The following is a 17774-nucleotide window of genomic DNA, read 5'->3' as shown; positions in this document are numbered from 1 at the left end:
TTTTCATTAGCAATTTGACATATTTCAAGCAGGGGTGGCAATTTTACTGCTGCTTCTGCTGCTGATAAGATGGTGCTTTTTGGTCTGACCCCAGGGAGCTGGTGGCAGTCTGTGGTGCAGTTTCCTGGGCTTTCCGTCGAGGCTGACTTTCAGGTGCCTACAAGAACTATTCGCGATGATGAGGCTTTGTAGTTTTGTCAGCCAGGCAGCTCTCCCGTGTCCCACAACTCATATATAATCCTTTGCAAATGTTTTCTTTCTTTTTCTTCAAATGTGAGCATTCAGACATCAGCTATGGGGATTAAGGATGGGTCTTCTGAAGATCTCCCTCAGATCTTGATGAAAATCATGAGTCTGTTAGACAACTTCTGTACTTACAAATTACAATAGAGTTTGTTTCACAGCACTGCTTTTCCTCTGGAAATTCGTGTTCATTTAGTCTGTCAACATTGACTAAAAAATACACTGCTAATGAAAATGTGGGAATTAAACTTTCAGTCTCTTCCCCCTGCTCTCAAATAGGCACTGTGGTTTGTTTTTTTTTTCTGGTGGAACCTGATTTTTATTGACCTTGACTATAAAAAATACTAAGTGGCTTCAGTGAATGCCAGGGTTGCAGTGACAGATTCCTGTGTGACTATCTTCTGAAGCCTCCTCTTTCAGTTAAGAACACAGGCTGCCGTACAGCCTGCCATGCTTTGATCAACAGGTTCATGCTAGTGGAAGATAATTGAATTTTGTTCATCAAATTAAACTTGGTTTAATTTTTTTAAATTTATTTAAAAATCAAGTGAGGGTAGGGAAGATGTGAGTGATGCTCTGGACTGTTGTACAGCACCAGGAGAGTTTTCATTTGTGTATAGGCTGTAGGAGTAGTTTTCTCAAGGAGCACCGGAACAGGTTCATTTTTGATCTTGATGCTCCTCTCACATCCCCGAGGAACACCCTGGGTAGGGTTTTGCCTGCAATGCATTTTTTTCCTATGTGTTTCACCACTGTAAGTGAGAGGGAAACCAGACCACTTGGGTTTCTTTTTCTTTTTTTGGTGAGAGTTTAAAGCACAACATGCTTTTCTTTTGCAAGAGCAGAGCCAAGTTGTGATTCAGCTTAAGCTGAATACATTAGGTATGTATTTTCATTGCAAAAGGGCAGCACATTTTCCATCACCTTCTTCTTAGTGTGCTGGTTTTAATTTCAGTAATCCCATGGGAAAACTTTCATGATTCCTGTAACTTGTATATCTGACTGTTAGGTTTGTATAAATATTAGAAGTGATACACGTTCTTGTTATCCATGTAATAGGAAAGCAAAAGGGGTCCCTGATAGACACACGATCTCAGGACTTGCTTAGCCTACTGCTCTCAAGGATGTTTCCTTGCGCCTGCCTTCCAGTATTTTGTGGTTGCACTTTCATATGTTATAGGAAAAGAAAAAACCAAACCCTAAATAACAGACCAACCTCAGGAAATGGCAACAAAATCTGTTACCTTTAAGCAAATAGCTACTGGGTCTCAGAAGAGTTAACGAACTTTAATGGCAAGGTTCAGGCGGTTCTGACCCCTATGGTAATATTTCATCTGAGGTTACTGTTGGGAGAGAAATCAAATTTCAGCTGTGAGCATGATTGACAGGTGAAAGCAAGAAAGAGAAAGACATCTGGTCAGATGGGGAATTTGGGAAGGAGAAGGACAATTCAGGGAAGTGTCTCTGTGATATTAGGAATAATAAGCTTAGATATGAAAACTTCAGCCCTCTGACACTGTCTGTAAGCCTACTTACTTGGTATTCATGGAGGTGGTTTGGTTGGGGTAACTTAGGGCTGTACATTCATAGTGGTGGACAGTAATCTCTGTGGTCTAACTTAGTAACTTGACTCCTTTGAAGAAATCATGTTATTTTTTGCATACTTTTAGCATTTTAAGGCAATTCATTTTATGAGCGTGGCTGGAATATTTGGTGGTAGCTGGTTAAGGGGTTCTCACCATAATGTCTGTCACGAGTAAGATGGCATCAGGGTTCACTGAGGTCAGTCTCTGGTGTCGCTTCATGCCCTTGAGCCTGCTGGGGTTTTACACATGAGCACTGCAGGATGAAATGTGTGTTTACAAAAAAATTAGTTGCTATCCCATAAAATACCACCAAAAGTACATTGTGGTATTTTACAAGGCTACTGTTGTATTCCAGGAGCTGTGTTCTGGCCTATTCCATCTCCCAGTAGCTCTGGCAAACATCCCTCATAATACAAACGTTACCTGAGGCGTACTTTTTCCTCCTTCAGTGTGCATCCATCCGCTAGCATCATAGAACCAACAGGAACAAAATACCTTTCTGATACTTTTCTGGTCAGCATGATTATGTTGAAAAGTAGGATTTGGTTCTAGCATAAAAAAAAGCCCTGGAGCCAGACTTTCTTAAATGAAGTCTGAGAAAGGTCATCTGGTGGGGTTTATCATAGAATCAGCAGGTTCAAAGAGACCTCCAAGCTTATCCAGTCCGACCTAGCACCCAGCCCTGTCCAGTCAACTAGACCATAGCACTAAGTGCCTCATCCAGTCTTGAACACCTTCAGGGACGGTGATTCTACCACCTCCCTGGGCAGCCCATTCCACTGGCAATCACTCTCTCTGCCAACAACTTCCTCCTAACATCCAGCCTAGACCTCCCCTGGCACAACCTGAGACTGTGTCCCCTTGTTGCTGGTTGCCTGGGAGAAGACAGCAACCTCCACCTGGCCACAGCCTCCCTTCAGGTAGTTGTAGACAGCAACGAGGTAACCCCTGAGCCTCCTCTTCTCCAGTTTGCACATCCCTGGCTCCCTCAGCCTCTCCTCAAAGGGCTGTGCTCCAGGCCCCTCACCAGCTTTGTCACCCTTCTATGGACACATTCAATATCTCTCTTGAATTGAGGAGCCCAGAACTGGACACAGTGCTCAAGGTGTGGCCTGACCAGTGTTGAGCACAGGGGTAGAATAACCTCCCTTGTCCTGCTGGCCACACTGTTCCTGATACAGATCAGGATAGTGACTATCATTCCATCTAATGGTATTTCGAAGAGGCCATGAAGGGCTTTTGTCCGTTGCAGCAGTGGTGGACCCTGGGATCTAAACTGCATCCTGTCTACATCTAGGGTGAGAGTTAAGGTCCTAGGTGAGCTCCTGCACCACTGCAGGCTTTGGTAAAATTCTCATTGTATTCCTGGGGCCCACGGTTCTGCCACAAAGGGAATGTCTGCAAGAGAGGTTGTGCTAATAAAAAGCCAGATCTGAACTCATACTGTGGTAGCTGTGCTGTGAATTCCCTGGATGGATGTTCTTATTTGGGAGTAAGGGTAGATTTTCTTCACCCAGTATAGTTTAGACTGCTTTCAAAATAAAATAAATGAAGCAGGAAAATCCACTCTTGCTGTAGAGCAGCAGTGTCCACCCAGGGAATGGAGAGCACTGCGGTATAGTTTACTACATAATTTCCCCATATGGATGAGCCCTAAAACTAAGGGGAGAATAAGGAGCAGTAAAGAACAGGAATAGATTTTCTGTTCCTTTTCCAGTTTACCTCTAAGACCTTGCACACAGGGGAAATCATAGGACTCCTAAAGTATACATTTACTTACTTTTCACCGCTATTCCTGCCTTCACACGTGCCTTTTTGAAAGAGATTTGTGCTTTGTGCAAGACCTTTTGCATCATCATACTGTTGAGGTGTAGTTTTGATGTGCAGTCAAGTCAGGCTGCAGTTTGTGACATCATTTGTCTTTTCAGGGCAATAGTCTGTGATGTCCATCTGCCTGACTTCACTGGATGTTATCACCTGAGTTTTATATGTTACAGCTAATAAAATTGAAAATTTAAGTGGAGAACTGCAAAAATAAGGACATTTCTTTATGTATAAGTTACTTTTAAGTTCCTGCTGTTGAATTAGTGCTCCCTTTAAAATGTCTGTATTTTCCAAAGCTGATATCAAGCTAACTTCCACAAAATATTCTTGGCAAGTTTCCCATTGCAGTCAATGGGAGCCTTGTATGTATTTTAGAAGCAGATGTGCTGTATTAAGTCTAAATGAGGATCTTCTATTTCAGATGGGATGCAGTATATTATTCTTGATAAAAATGGAATAGTAACCTCTTTCCCCTTTCTTTTTCTCTCCCCAAACATACTTTGTACAGGTCACTTTACATAGGTAAAACCCCCATTTTCATGTATCAGAAAAAAAACCCACAACTTCAGTGTGCCTCAGACTCTTTTCTAGCTCATTCCTATGAATTTAAAGTATAAAACCATCTTGAGTCTTGATGAGTAAAGAAAAATTGCATGCTATATATGACAGCTTTTTCTCCCCCCTAAGGTTCCCAGCAGAGTAATTTTAATAGTTTGCCCTCTGTTTAGAATAAGCTCTGAAATATTTTTCAGTGATGTGGCATTTAGTTTTGTTGTTTAGTTCCAATAGAGGATTTTAAGTGCTAAAAAAAAGGAATATTTTTAACATCTCTTCTGGTTTTTCTAATTTGTGCCACTTACAAAATGATTCACACTGTACCAAAATACAGGAGATTGATGAGACAGGAAAAGTACTGATTTAACATCCCACATATAAAATTACTTCTCAGGCTTCCACATATAGTCCCGATGTTTAGAGAGTGAAGAAACGAGGAGTGGGGAGTTAGTCTGACTCACTTGTGAGACTTTGACCCAGTTATTTGATTCTAGATTCAGCAAAATACTCAAGCACTTTAAACTTGTTATCTTAAGTTTCTTCTAAAGGTCTGTTACCGTTGAGCTCTTTATATCTCAGTTTACACAGTTATAAACCTAGATAATTAATTCTTACCTTCTAGGCTTTTGTGGGAGTTACAAAAATAGCTGTAATGTTCCTTGAAGCCTTCTAATGAAAGCTGGTGTGTTGAAGTACTTGTCACTCACCTGAGTTCATACCCTAGGATGAGAATTCTCTGGTGTTGTCCCGTGCACCATCTCTGCCAGGATGAGAATTTAAGTCTCCCAAGTGTACCAGAGCAGGGCTACAAAGGTAGGGTGCTTCAGGAGCTGGCAGTGCTCCGAACTGCACACAGCTTAGCATTACCCTGCTGCTGAACGAGCTCAGAACGTAAGCAAAGCCACGGCTCAGTTATGTGCCCCCTCTCTTAAGCAGTGTATCCTTAGTACCTACACCCCACCCCCCTCTACATGGGGTAAATCTTGTGCCCCTTCAAGGCACCTAGAGGTCACACTGTCCTTGTAATTCCTCCCCTTCCTGCCATTACCTTTATTTCCCAAGGTTTGAGCCATTATCACGCAGCGGTTGTGCAGCTTTGCTTTTCTTCTGTCCTCAAATGATTATTGTTTGCCTCCCACCCCCTCGATCTGTAATGGAGTCCTCAGCTGTAAATTTGCTAACCATAAAGATTTTTGCTTGAAATGTTTTGAAAATGCCGTGGGGAAAAAAAAAAAAGGAATAAGAAAAGGGCAAGTCTATGAACAACACGCTGTGCCATGCTCCAGCATTGCACTTGCACAGGAAAGATAATAAAGATATTAGCACTCATATAATTTCAGATAGGAAATGAAACCAGACATGAAAGAAACACTAGCTCCAGCTGTTGAGTGGGAATCAAACTAGCTATGGGAATTACAGGTACTGTCACCGGAGACAGCCTGACTTCTGAGGAATGACCTCAGGTGTAGGAGCTTGCTGTGGCCCCTTGCAGATATTAACACCTAATTAACAATCTGTGAGAGCATCCTACATCTTAATCACCAGTGAGGTGAGAATGACAATCACAAGGAGGAGAAGGAGAAGGGAAATGGTAATTTTGCCTCTGCACGCTTCATCTAATAACCATGGTTATTCAGATGCGGCTAAATGCGATTTCCTTTTAGTCATTTCTGTCTATGGGAAGGCACAGTAAGTTCATTTGCTAGCAGGTAGGCAGCGGAGGTGAGAATTGAATTGATCTGAGATACTCTGAAAAATTGACCCCGAGGTCATTCCTAGTTTAAATTGGGAAGTAAAGCTGAGCTTACGCTTTCCCTTTCTTCTCTCTCTTCTCCCTACACTCCCTCTTTTAGTGTTTCCAGCCATGTTAGTCTGTACTGTGTAATTATTTAAATGTACTCTGGTGGTGGGGAACCTTGTTCCCTCAAAGTTAATCAAAATAAAGACAGCTTTTGTAAGTGGTGATAGCTAATTAAGTAACTGGCTTGGTGTCGTGAAGAGACATTGTACTGTGTTATCAATGGCCCAGAGCTGGGCTCCCCGGCACTTCTCCACACAGCCCGTCGAAGCCACCGAGATTAAGACCCAGGTTAAATTAATGGAAGGAAGGAGAGTGTGGATCCATGTAAATAAGTAGTAAGGCCAGGCTGTATAAAGGAGAAGGCTGCATGGTAGTGTACCCAGAGTTTTCCAGAGGAAGGGTTGTTTCCCTGGAACGTGGTATACATTTTAAAGGGGAGGAGATAAAGTCTGTTATTTCTCCTTCATGCTTGTGACTTTTCTGGCTGTGGTTTTAGGAAGGAACAGCTGTAAGTGGATGGGAAGAACCCACTTACCCAGATTGAGATCCAGTGTAGGCACCTAGGGCCAAAGCCTCTTTTGATTACCTGGCATAAACTCTCAGGAACATGGAGAAGCTGGTAGAAAGGCTATGAACTTAGACCTGTACCGGGCTGGTGCTAGTGAAAAGCACACAAGAAAGTCAAACAATGACCAGATTCACTCGATCCCACCAAAACGGTAGCAAGAGTAGCTTCCCTGGGCTTTGTGGTAGTGCCCCAGCTTGCTCTTCTAGCACTTGGGCAGGATGCAATGGAGTTTTAATGTAATGCCTTCAATGGATGCTTTTATGTGTGCTTCCAAACAGCTTCCATTTCCAAACAGTTTGACAACAGAGTTAAAGCGAAGGGCAGGCAGGGAGTGAGAAATACATATGTAGGTGCATCTTGTAGACCCTTACCCTGCACTGGTTGTACCTGCAGCGCTCTCTTGCCGTGCTCAGTAACAATGTCTTTCCGTATCGCTCGGATCCAGGTTATGCTCTAATAAGGAGAGAATGGCAAAGCAGAGTCGGCATTATATTAACCACTTAGCTTCCATGGAAACTCTCCATCATTTTGTTTCCCATGGTAAGAGATAATCTGTGTTTTCTGTTCTGCTGGCTTCTTCAGCTCCTTTAGCTTTGTTTTCACATGTTGGCCTTGCACTAAAAAATCTAAGTTGACATCTTGTGTCTTCTCAGCTAAAAAGGTATCAGTTCCTGGACTTAATGTCAGCTGTACCCAGATCAAAGGCAAGCAACATAAAAGTTGACATATATTATTTATTTCCTGGTTTACATCAACGATGTTTCTCTCTACCCTTTTTTGTTGTTCTTGCTGATGTTTTGCCCATAATGTTGTGCTCGCTTCTCAAAAGTGTTTGTCCCCTACAGACGAATGTTCATGTTAATGTAATCCATCAGCAGTTAACAAATGCCAGCTCGCTTCGGCATTTCCCCACTACCCAAAAATCCCATTGTGTTTGCAGGACTCTATGGGTGTGAGAAGAATGCAGGATCGGGCCTTTGGGAGGGAATCTGGGAGCTGGAGACCTTATCCCTCAGACCTAGAAATGCATTGGGTGGGCTGGAGCAGCAGCCTGGGGCACTGGTGCAGGAAGTGGGAGATGCTGCATTCTCTCCCTGCGTTGTGAGCTGCCGCAGAAGCAAGACCAATGCAAGGCTCTGAGGGTAGCCAGAGCTCAAAAAAAGACTTTTTCTTTTTTTAGTTGTTTCTTTAACTACTTTTCCCCATCTTTCTTGCCTGCCTTTGCAGTTCAGAGGGAGTAATGCAGGATCTGACTTTCAGCTGCAGCTAGAAAATCATCTGAGATCATTCAGAAATGCTGCTCCAGCCTGTGCATCCCTCTAACCACTCGGTTTAGCGTAAAAGTTAACTTCCTTTCCCCCTTCGTCAACAGTTGTGGCAGGTTTTACTTCCCAAGTTACAGAATCAGCTGAAATGCTGAGTCTGACTTTGCCCCCTACTCTCCCACGAGCTACTTTTTTCCGCAAAGAAAATTAATAATGCTTGAGAAGGATCTTTGGGATTCCCCCCCACCCCTTTGCCTTTTCTTTCTTTCTTTGTTTTCTTTTGTTTAGTTTGGTATTATAATAAAGCTTGCTGACAATTGTCAAATGCTCGTTCTAGCAAAGAAGTGCTGGGAGGGCATTGCCCTGCTGTACAGCCGGCAGCAGTAATTTGCAGTGCTCCTTAGAGCTCGGCTATTCAGCCGATGTCTGACGCTTTACTGTTTCTTTAAAGTTTAATTGAGATCAGGCAATCAAGTGTCTCCAGATTTTCTTTTTTCTCTTTCTTTCTTTATTTGTTTTCCCCTCCTCTTCAGGCTGCAATAAAGCCACTTATAATTTATAATCAAAGTTTGGTGTCATTAAACTAAACTGTAAAACTGACTTCAGGGTTTTGGCCGTAAAATAAATACATGAGAAATATTACAATGGGGCTCGAGTAGCACAGCTGACAACAGCACAGTGAATACATATCCATAGAGATGGTTTTTTTTTTTTGGGGGGGGAGGATAGGTGTGCATATACATTTAACTCCAAAGGTAAGAAAGATCTAAGAAACAGATAACTAGCATGCATTCTTTCTTGGTAGAACCAAAGCTCAGATTAGATTTATTGCCCAAGTAGTTCCTTCAAAATGCAAAATGAAGTGTTAATTTATTAAACTCATTTATGCATCAACATTATTTTTATGCCATTCTTTATATTTTCCTGTAATATGGAGCAGTGTTGAATTCATTCTGGGCTTTTCTGTCTGACTGTAGCGCTGCTTTGCTTAGATTTTTTTTTTTCCTAACAAGGCAGCTCATTTAGAAAGAAATGTTTATGTGAAGTGCTTGTCAGTTGGCATTTTTACTGGTGTGCTAACCCAAAGGTAAAATATAAAGGCACGTCTTTTCCTTGCTGGCTTGTTGCTACTAGAAGGGTTCCTCCCTTGTTAGCTTGATAAATAATTTTACTAGCGGGAATCTGCTGAATTTTTATGCTTGCTGTCTATTTTCTGCTTGCTGCAAATAAATTCCAGCACTCAGAGGGCACTAAAACTCCAAACACATGGTATTTTCCCATTTTCTTGCTGGTTGCCTAAAATATTTATTTCATCTTGTGTTTTTAATTAAATCTCTTTTTTTTTTTAAACATAAAAAATGAGGAGGAAACAAACCCTCAAGTTATGCAATGATTTCCAAATGAAGATATTTTTTTAGTCCAGATTGTGCTTAATATAAAACCTTGAGTTTAAATTGCACATTACCACAGGTACACTAAATGGGTAGTGTTAAATCTGTCATCGTCTCTCAACTACCTAATAGTTTTCAGATTAAGTGCAAGGATTATTTATTGATGTATCCATTTAAGCATTTTTTACTATTTATTGTATACTTCTAGTTTTCCCAGTTTCTAATCAAGAAAGCTAATTTGATTGCAGTGTACATAGTCTATTTTGATGAGAGAAAGCACCAGAAAAAAAGGTTCAGAGGTTTGGATTATGGGCTGCTGTGGCATATATGGCAGAAAAAAAAGTTAGCAAGAAATTAAACTGGGGAGGGTACAGTGGAAGAGGCATTGGGTCACTTTTGAAACTTTCTGGGTTTTTTTCTTCCCAATTATTGAAACTTTATCCATTTGAAAATCGAATTTAATTCAAGGAAACAAGAAATAACCCCCAAAAGCCTCTGCCCCCCACGCTCCTCACAGCAAACTCTGTATGGCAGAGGGTGCATTGGCTCTGTTGCACATCTGGAGGCTCACTTCTCCTCGGCAGCACATCCTGAAGCAGTGTCCTTGCATTTCCTGGGTTTAGGGGGCTTTGCAGTGGATTCAGGAGCTGGCTTCTGCTGTTTTTTGGTCTTTTTTTCCTTCAGTAATACCAGTACTTAGATCTGCCTGAGGTCATTCCCTCCTGCTATGCCCATGGGTGCTGATGGGAGGGAACAGATTTTAGTGTTTCGGGTTTTTTTGCCATCACGAGGATTGCTTTCTGTGGCTTCTCTGGGGCAGTCCCCCATCTTCACAAACAGCTGCAGAGATGCAGCCAGCATAGCTTCTTTACACATCTGCAGGGTTCAGGGGTGAGCAGTTGAAAGACTTGGATGCAGGCTGGTTACACTGCTAACCCCATCTCGTGCCCACTGTGCCTATTATGAAAAGCCTGTCTGAGTGCAGGGGGGCTGAGCAGCATGCTCCCTACTCAGACTTTGCCTCCCACAGCAGAAAGCCACATACCCTTGAAGATGCCAGGCAAATCCACTCAGAATGTTAGGATTATTTACATGTTTTGAGCACAAAGCCATTCTCAAACTTTGTCCCAATTTCTTACATTCTTACACCAACCACACTCCCATTTGTTTACTTATTTCCATAAGAAGTAGGTGACAGATGTGAGTGGTGTAAGTCTGTGCTGCAGCCTGGCTGCCCTGCAGACAGCAGCCTTTTCCTTTATGTGAGCATATCCAAAATCAAGTAATTGGGTGCTGGGAAGAAGTGAAGCACCAGCACTGAGCAGGTAAGGGAAAAGCTTGGGCAGTGGGCAGAATTACCCTTGTGGGCCCGGGCATATAAAATCATAAATGAAATATGGCTACAAGAAGTCTCAGGAGATGATGTGATCCATCCCTGCACCACAAGGCAGGGGCAGACAGACTTACATTATCCCTGACAGCTATTTGCATAACCTGCCTTTAAAGCCCCCCATGGAGAGCTTGACATCTCCCTGGCAGACCTTCACCACTGTCCCTCCTCAAAAGCGTTTCTCCTTGTCTAACCTATGGCACAAGCCCCTTACATCTTGGGCACCGCAGACATTGAGCACTGACCCTTTGCATATTTGAAGGCTGTTGTTATGGCTTGCTGCAGCCTCCTTTTCTCTAGACTAAACAACTCCGTGTTTTCCCCTCTTTCTTTATGGGTTATGGCCATGACTGTTAGTTAATATCTTATCTGAAGAGTCCACATTCAGTAAACTTAATTGGAATTCAATTTACCTGTGTTGAAAAGGACTATGAGGATGCTGCCTGCAGGCTTTGTAACATCCAAAAGGGGAACAGATTAATTCTTAATTCTGATAACTTTTCTGTGGGATGGAGGGTAGGGAGCATTTCTTTCCCTGGTGGTGTTAACTGCAGTCTCTCTGTGAATTTACCTTGGTGGCAGACAGAGCTTACTGACAGGCTTTAGGAAATAGGCTTTATAATTGTATGTGTGTTTTGTGTGTTTAATTTACATGTAATTTATATATTTAAAAATAATGTTATATATGAGTGTGAGAGAGGATGCAGCCCTGTGGTTGCAGGCAACACCTTGGAGTGTACTTTCAAGGTGTCTCACAAATGTCATTAATTTCAGCATCAGCTGAGCAACCTCATCCACCCTCATACTTACCTCTACCTTTCCATCTGCCGGGACTGCCAGTCGGTTCCAGTGTTTTAAGAGCTTCCAGCTTCAGTGTAGGCTTGGCTATATCCAGGTTTGTGACAGAAGGAAGCATTCCCCAGAATGCCACAGCTGAATATGGACTAAAGAGCTTTTCAGCCACCTGCACTAACCTAGGCTTTGTTGGCCCTGAGATGTGTTTTTTACAAGCTTTGAGAAGTAGTGCTCTTCAGTGAAGGTTTGCTTTGCTGCTTGGGAAATATGAGGGGGAGCAAGGGCTGTTAATTCTGCTTTTCTCCTTGTCTTCTGGAGTTCTACTTGAGATATTGGTGGAGAGATGTCCTGGGGCAAACTTGAAAGTACTTAGTTGCAAGAAAATATTCCCCAGGGATTTGTCTTCTCAGACATGCTGGTAGAAATTTGCCCTGCAGTAGGATTAATCAGCATGGCAGAATCCTAGGGAGAACCTGGAGATGATTTTAGTGTTTTTTTGGCGTTCTGACTGAAGTCTTAACCAAACCCTGCCTGGAAAGGTGCTGACAGGGATACAGTTGCACACACACCCCCACCATGTAGATCAGGTACCAGTTCTGGAGATGAGATGTTACAGAATTTACTAATAGTGGATGAAGTTTATCCCTGAAGGTGGGTGATGTTTGGATTACAGACATTCCTAATGTAGCTTAGTGAGGGGGAAGGCAAAAATGTCACTTTGAGATATAAATATCCATGATACCATCTTTCTTGCTTCATCTGCTTTGTATTCTGTAACATCTTTCTTATATCTTCATCTCTTATCTCCTCAATGGTCTGCATTGACTTCAAAAAGTTGTCTCATCCAAAAGGATAAACTTTGTCTATACCATGCAAGTGTTTGTGGAATCAGGAGGAACAGCTAATAAGTCAAGCAGACATTTTAGCCCCACATATTTTCCAGCTCTGAAGGAAGATCTCATTGAGAAATATTTGTGGAGCTCAGTTCTGCAGGAAGTTAAGATGAGAATGACCTTGCTGAGCCATTGGCTCCAATCAGAGATGTAGCAGGAGCAGTTAAAATATATGCTTTCTTCTCCAAAGAATGGAGTGAGGGACCAGCTCTTACTGTGGGGAAGAGAGAGGAAAATGTATTGTCTTCCTTTCAGTCGTTCATTTTTCTGTGCAAAGTGATTAATGCATTACTATAGCAAATTTATTGTGTAGCCTGATTACCACCGAGTAATAAATCTAAACAACTGTGACTGTCATGGTGATAAGGCTGGCATGATTTTGTCTCTCTTAAAAAAGGTTTATAAGTTAAGCTTAACTTTGAGCTTTCTGCATTTCTGGGATAAAATTTATTTTGGCCATTACAGCTCTATCTGTTTGAAACTGCACCAAAAGGAAATAAGTTGTTCAAAAGGATGGTTTATTATTGGGAGAGTTTTACCTTCACTCAATTTGCAAAAGAGACTGAACATCAGCATTAAAATGGAAATGGAGTTCAGGAGCAAATAATAACTCAGTTGTTTAAAAAAAATAAAAGTAGTAACATTTAAAAGGGACCTTTCAAATATCAAGGATGGACAACCCAATTAAATTAACTGCATTATGTTCACAGCCGTTAACACCTCAGGCTCAGCTTTTCGCAGGCTACTGGAGTTTGCTGAGGGCTTGTCTCTGCCTGGATGAGAGACTTGCAGGGAGCTGCAGGAAACAGAGCTTGTGACTAATTAGAGCCATCTTCTCTGAATTACAGGGGAGTTGGTACTCCAGCCCTAGTGCTGTTGCTGTGCTGAACCAGAGCTGGAATGAGCTCTGAGTCTGGGAGGGATCTTTTGGCCGTCTGGGAGGGATCTTTTGGCCCTCTGGGCACTGCCCTGGCTCTGCTCTACTCTGGCACTAGGGACCTTGAGATTGGTTGTGTCTTTCCTCCCCTCTCTCTGAGAATGCTCGTCTTTGCTGAAGGAGTTCATGGATGTCCTGCCTGAACACTATGGCAAGGGCTGCTCTGGTGAGAACACCCAGTCTTTGGAGGGCGTGATGTGAAAACAGGTCTTGTGCCTAACCGTGTGGATGTGTGTTTGGGCTCTGCTGCTTGTCTCAGCAAGAAGGTACCAGTGCAGGATAATAGTAGGGGGTGTTGGTTCTGGGGGAGCTCCCATGTCCTGGGTTTTCTCCTCCCAGGTGTCCTTATCTCTTTCATTCTCCAGAGGCTCCTGCCCACCACCATGACTCTCAGCTGCCTCTTCAGAGTAGCACCAGAGAGCATTCAGGCATCTTGTTAAATCTTGGTCCATTCTTGCTATGTTTTCCTCCTGATCTTCACAAAATTTGGGAATGAGGCAGAGGGTGTAGTCAATGTAGTTGGTAAAAAAACCTTCTCTGATTCCCAAGCTGAGTAACAACTGTAAGTTATAAACTGCAAATTGCTTTCATAAAAGGTGCAGGTGAAGTTTCTTTCATATCTGCATGAATTTTGTGATGTAAAGAGTGGCTGGAAACAGATCGTGAGTCACTGCAGGCTTAATTAAAGCCTGTTGCAGCCAACCTCTGGGAGAAATCCATTTGGATTACAAGCTCCAGAGAATTTTTTCCTTTTGTAGTAAGGGCATGTGAAGGTGATGAAGGTGACAATCCATTCTGTAGCCTCTCAAACCCCTGTATTACATCTTTGTGAAGGAGTATCTTAATTTTCCATCCTCCTGCTTCACAACCCTTTTGTTTCCATGGCCATGCTGCGAAGCGATTCCCCTGTGGTGGTTGTGAGGTCAGAAAAGCTTTTCATTTCTAGTAGCCAGGTGACACTGTGACCATTTGCAGTCATCAGTGCTGCTTGGTTTGGACTGCCAATACTGGGCTTTAGGTCTGGGGAACTGAATTCAACCTGAGACATTATGGCTTTCAGCCAGGACTGGTACTATTTTATTTTTGAGACTTGAGTGTCTTTGCCTGATTTGAAGTCCCTGGACTCCTGGCAGTTTTATTCTTTCTTTCACTTCTCCTCAGGTTCCATTGTACACTGTCTTGAAGCCAGCAGTCTTCCAAAGGTCTCCATGTAGATAAGAACTTCTTTCTAAATAAACAATTAAAAAGGTACTTGGTACAATCTGGTACAATCAAGTATCACATGGGAGTGGGGAGAACCCTAAAGCTTTTGCAGGGGCTTTCTAGGGCTTAAAGGCTTCTTTTTTTCTTGTCCTGGATATGTTGAACGTCTTGCAAGTAAACCAGAGTGTTCCAAAAGCAGATAGATGTGTCTGTTCAAGTAGGCATTGCATTTGGAATCGGTGCCTCTGATTGCTAAACAGAATCCTTGTTTAACATCCTCATTAAGCACTGTGACTTAGCACCAGTTTTATGAAGATCAAGTCATTTACTTTTAAAGTAAATTAAAGCAAATTTCTCTGTGGTGACAAGTCAATAAAACAATGGAAGGCTCAAGTTTTTCAATCACCCAACATCTGTTCCTTGTTTTGCTCTAGATGTAAATGCCCTGTGTACACTAATAGGTGAACAGAGAGAGGAAGCCAGCAACTGTAATGTTGGGGGTTTTGGGGTTGGGTTTTTCTTTGCTTGGGGAGTGTATTGGGATTTTTTGTTTGGTTTTGTAAGCCTTGCCCAGTTTTGGAAAGGGTAATTTTGCAGTTTCCTGTGGCAGCACATCCAGATCTCCATTGACAGGGGAGCAGTGACAGTTGGTGGCTCTGCTGTACTTTTCTTTTTGGAAGCAGAGTAAGCAGTTGCAGAGTAGTGTTAAGTGGTGAGCCACTTCTCAGAAGCCCAGTCAGCACAAGTGAGTTCCCCATCTTTTGTCCAAGGCACCCACACCACAGAGACACCTCTGAAGCAGAGGTTACTCAGGTGTTCTTCGAGCTATGATGGGAACTAGGTTATATAAAACCATTGAAACCACTTCCACATTGTACCCACATTCAAGTTCTTTGTCTTGACACATTGTCTCAGAAACCAGCAGACAAACCAAGGTATTAGAGCCATTTTACATCTCAACAAGTGCGAGATGCTGCAACGTGTGTAAGTGTTCTGCAGGGTTTGGCGCTCGGTGGTGTGAGAATTGGCTCCCTGCTGCGTGCAGTATTCACATGTGGATTTGTGCTGCGTGGGAAGTGCTGGCATAGTGGAAAAGAGAGGGGACAGCATTGCTGGGAAAGTAAGAGGGAGCTGGATATTATTCACTTGGGGCAGAAGTCTTTTCCCAGTTCCTCTGAGGAGGGTAGTTTTTCTTGGACAGCACGTAACGTTGACTTTTGGAGTGGTTGAGGAGGGCAGGAAGTCATTACTGGATGTGCATGAAAGCTAGAGAGCTCAGATCATTTTGGAGATGGATAAAAAAGGTCAGTGCAAGTCCAGAGGCCTTTGCTGCTCAGACTACCCCAAGCTCTCACACGTGTGGTTATGGAGCCCATCTTCTGAGGTATAGGTATACGCTTTATCTTACGGTGTCGTCTTCAGACTCCTCACCTTCAAGACCTTTGATGGGAGTGGTTTGCCCTCGCCAGGAAATGGACTGCTCTGCTTGTTGGGAAGCAAGTAATTAGGTCTCACCAAATTCAAGGCACCTGGCTGTGGGCAGCAGGCAACTTCTGCTTTGTTAGCTCTTCTAGAGAAGGGCTGAGAAATCTTTTGCATGCTTCTGTGGTGCTACACTAGATGAGTAATGTTGCAATTGTATCACCATATTAAAAGAAACAAACCAAACCAAAGAAACTCTGAGGTTTTAGATAATAAAAGAAATGGTAATATTTAGTCCATTCCAAGAATATACAATTTTTTTCCCTAATTATTGTCTATTTTCACTTTAACAACTGAATATGGGAAGGTATAATTTTAAATAGCTTTCTCTGCTTTCTTCTTGTCCACGTGAAGTGATGCTGCACTCGGTCAATGGATGAGGCAAGTAATTCAGCCAACATGCAGTCTTCTGGAGTAGGTTACTCATGAGCTGTTATGCAGGGGCAAAAAAGGTGACAGTGTTTGGATGTAGGGGTTCTTCCTTTTTTGCATTGTTTCAGTGGCTTTGGTTTGATCCTTTGCTTGCAGCTGTTGGCATTGTGCTTGAGCGCCTCATGCCCAGGCAATGCACAGATATGTCTTTGCAGAAGTGCTTCCTTGGTAGTGCTGACTCCCAGTGACTTGCAGCTGTCACAGCAAAGGAGACCATTGTGGGAAGGGTCACAAACCACTACAGGAAGAGTGCTGCTGTTCCCTCTGTGTTCATCCTGGCAGCACTGAGGCCAGATCTTTTTAAGGAAGCTTGTTTAATATTGAAAGCCTATATTTTATTTTCTAAATGTTTGGTGGTTTTTAGATGCCAGGTAGAAACCAAGAGGATTAGGCCATCCAGGGCCAACTTCCTTCATTGTATTGATGATAAATAGAGATGAACAGCCAAGTGCAGTGCAGATTGACTTTAATAGAGAGCTCTGTCTTCTGCCTGAGGCCAGGAGCCCCTATTGTTCCTGCTGTGAAATAACCTCGGAGAGGTTTCTCATCAGGAAAGAAGTCTCTTTGAATTGTACAGTCAGAGGCAATGAAGTCTTATGAAGCCATGGAATTGTTTTGGTTGGAAAAGAACTATAGGATCGTCAAGTCTAACTGCTGACCTAACACTACTGTGTCCACTTAACCGTGTCCCAAAATGCCATGTCTGTGGTTTTGAACACCTGCATGGATGGTGACTCCACCACCTCCCTGGGCAGCCTGTTCCAATGCTTGGCCATTCTTTCAGGAAAAGGTTTTTTCCAAATATCCAATCTAAACCTCCCCTGGTGCAATTTGAGGCCATTCCCTCCATACCAAGCAGAGCTCTCTAGACCTTGGCAGCGATTCTACATCCTCGTGGTCCCCATGGAGTTAGAGTTTCTCTGCTGGTGTTTAACAGCAAAATGTTGCAAGCAGCAGTGGCCAGCTTTGTACTCTTTGTTGCCATTTTTGTTATTGCTATCTTGATAATCTTGCAGGGCCAGAGGTAGAGTTGTAGATCCTTGGCTCTGCCTCTGGCACCTCTGTGTCACATGCTGTATCACTGCAGACTCCTAACATTTAGGGCTGGTTGTGTAGATGGAGAGAAACTGTGTATAGACCTTGGAACCAGGCACTGCCCACTGCATGCTACACTTCTGTTTTCCCTTTTGTGGTCCAATTAAACTCTCACTAAACCTAGTGGAAAAGCTTATTTTGTCTTTGATGGTTGTCCCAAGCTGCTACCAAAAACACAGAAGAGGTGTCTTAAACCATGAATGAGTCTTGTCTCAAAGGCAGCCTCGTTTGGTGAGTAGCTGAGCATTACCTGCTGCGTGAAAAGCACTCTCGATTTCTCTTGAGGTCAGTGAGAGCTTTGATGCTTAGCTCTC

General features: G+C 42.9%; 1 protein-coding gene across 19 annotated transcripts in view; it reads left to right on the top strand.

Annotated features, from left to right (window-relative positions):
* The window catches only part of MAF (MAF bZIP transcription factor), a 204418-nt gene that overhangs the window by 12276 nt on the left and 174368 nt on the right, over positions 1-17774 (top strand). The window contains exon 3 of one of the 19 annotated variants that reach the window (XM_064159969.1): positions 3758-3999. The exons of 17 other annotated variants lie outside the window; for them this stretch is intronic. The gene's annotated coding sequence lies outside the window, so the exon portion shown is untranslated. Of the gene's footprint in view, positions 1-94; positions 546-3757; positions 4000-17774 lie in introns of those variants that run through there. One more of the 19 variants, XM_064159964.1, reaches the window with a different exon arrangement.

This window comes from Pogoniulus pusillus, chromosome 20, assembly GCF_015220805.1.
Source record: "Pogoniulus pusillus isolate bPogPus1 chromosome 20, bPogPus1.pri, whole genome shotgun sequence".
NCBI classification, from domain to species: Eukaryota; Metazoa; Chordata; class Aves; order Piciformes; family Lybiidae; genus Pogoniulus; species Pogoniulus pusillus.
The sequence above is the reverse complement of the archived record's forward strand: the minus strand, read 5'-3'. Positions and strand labels throughout refer to the sequence as shown.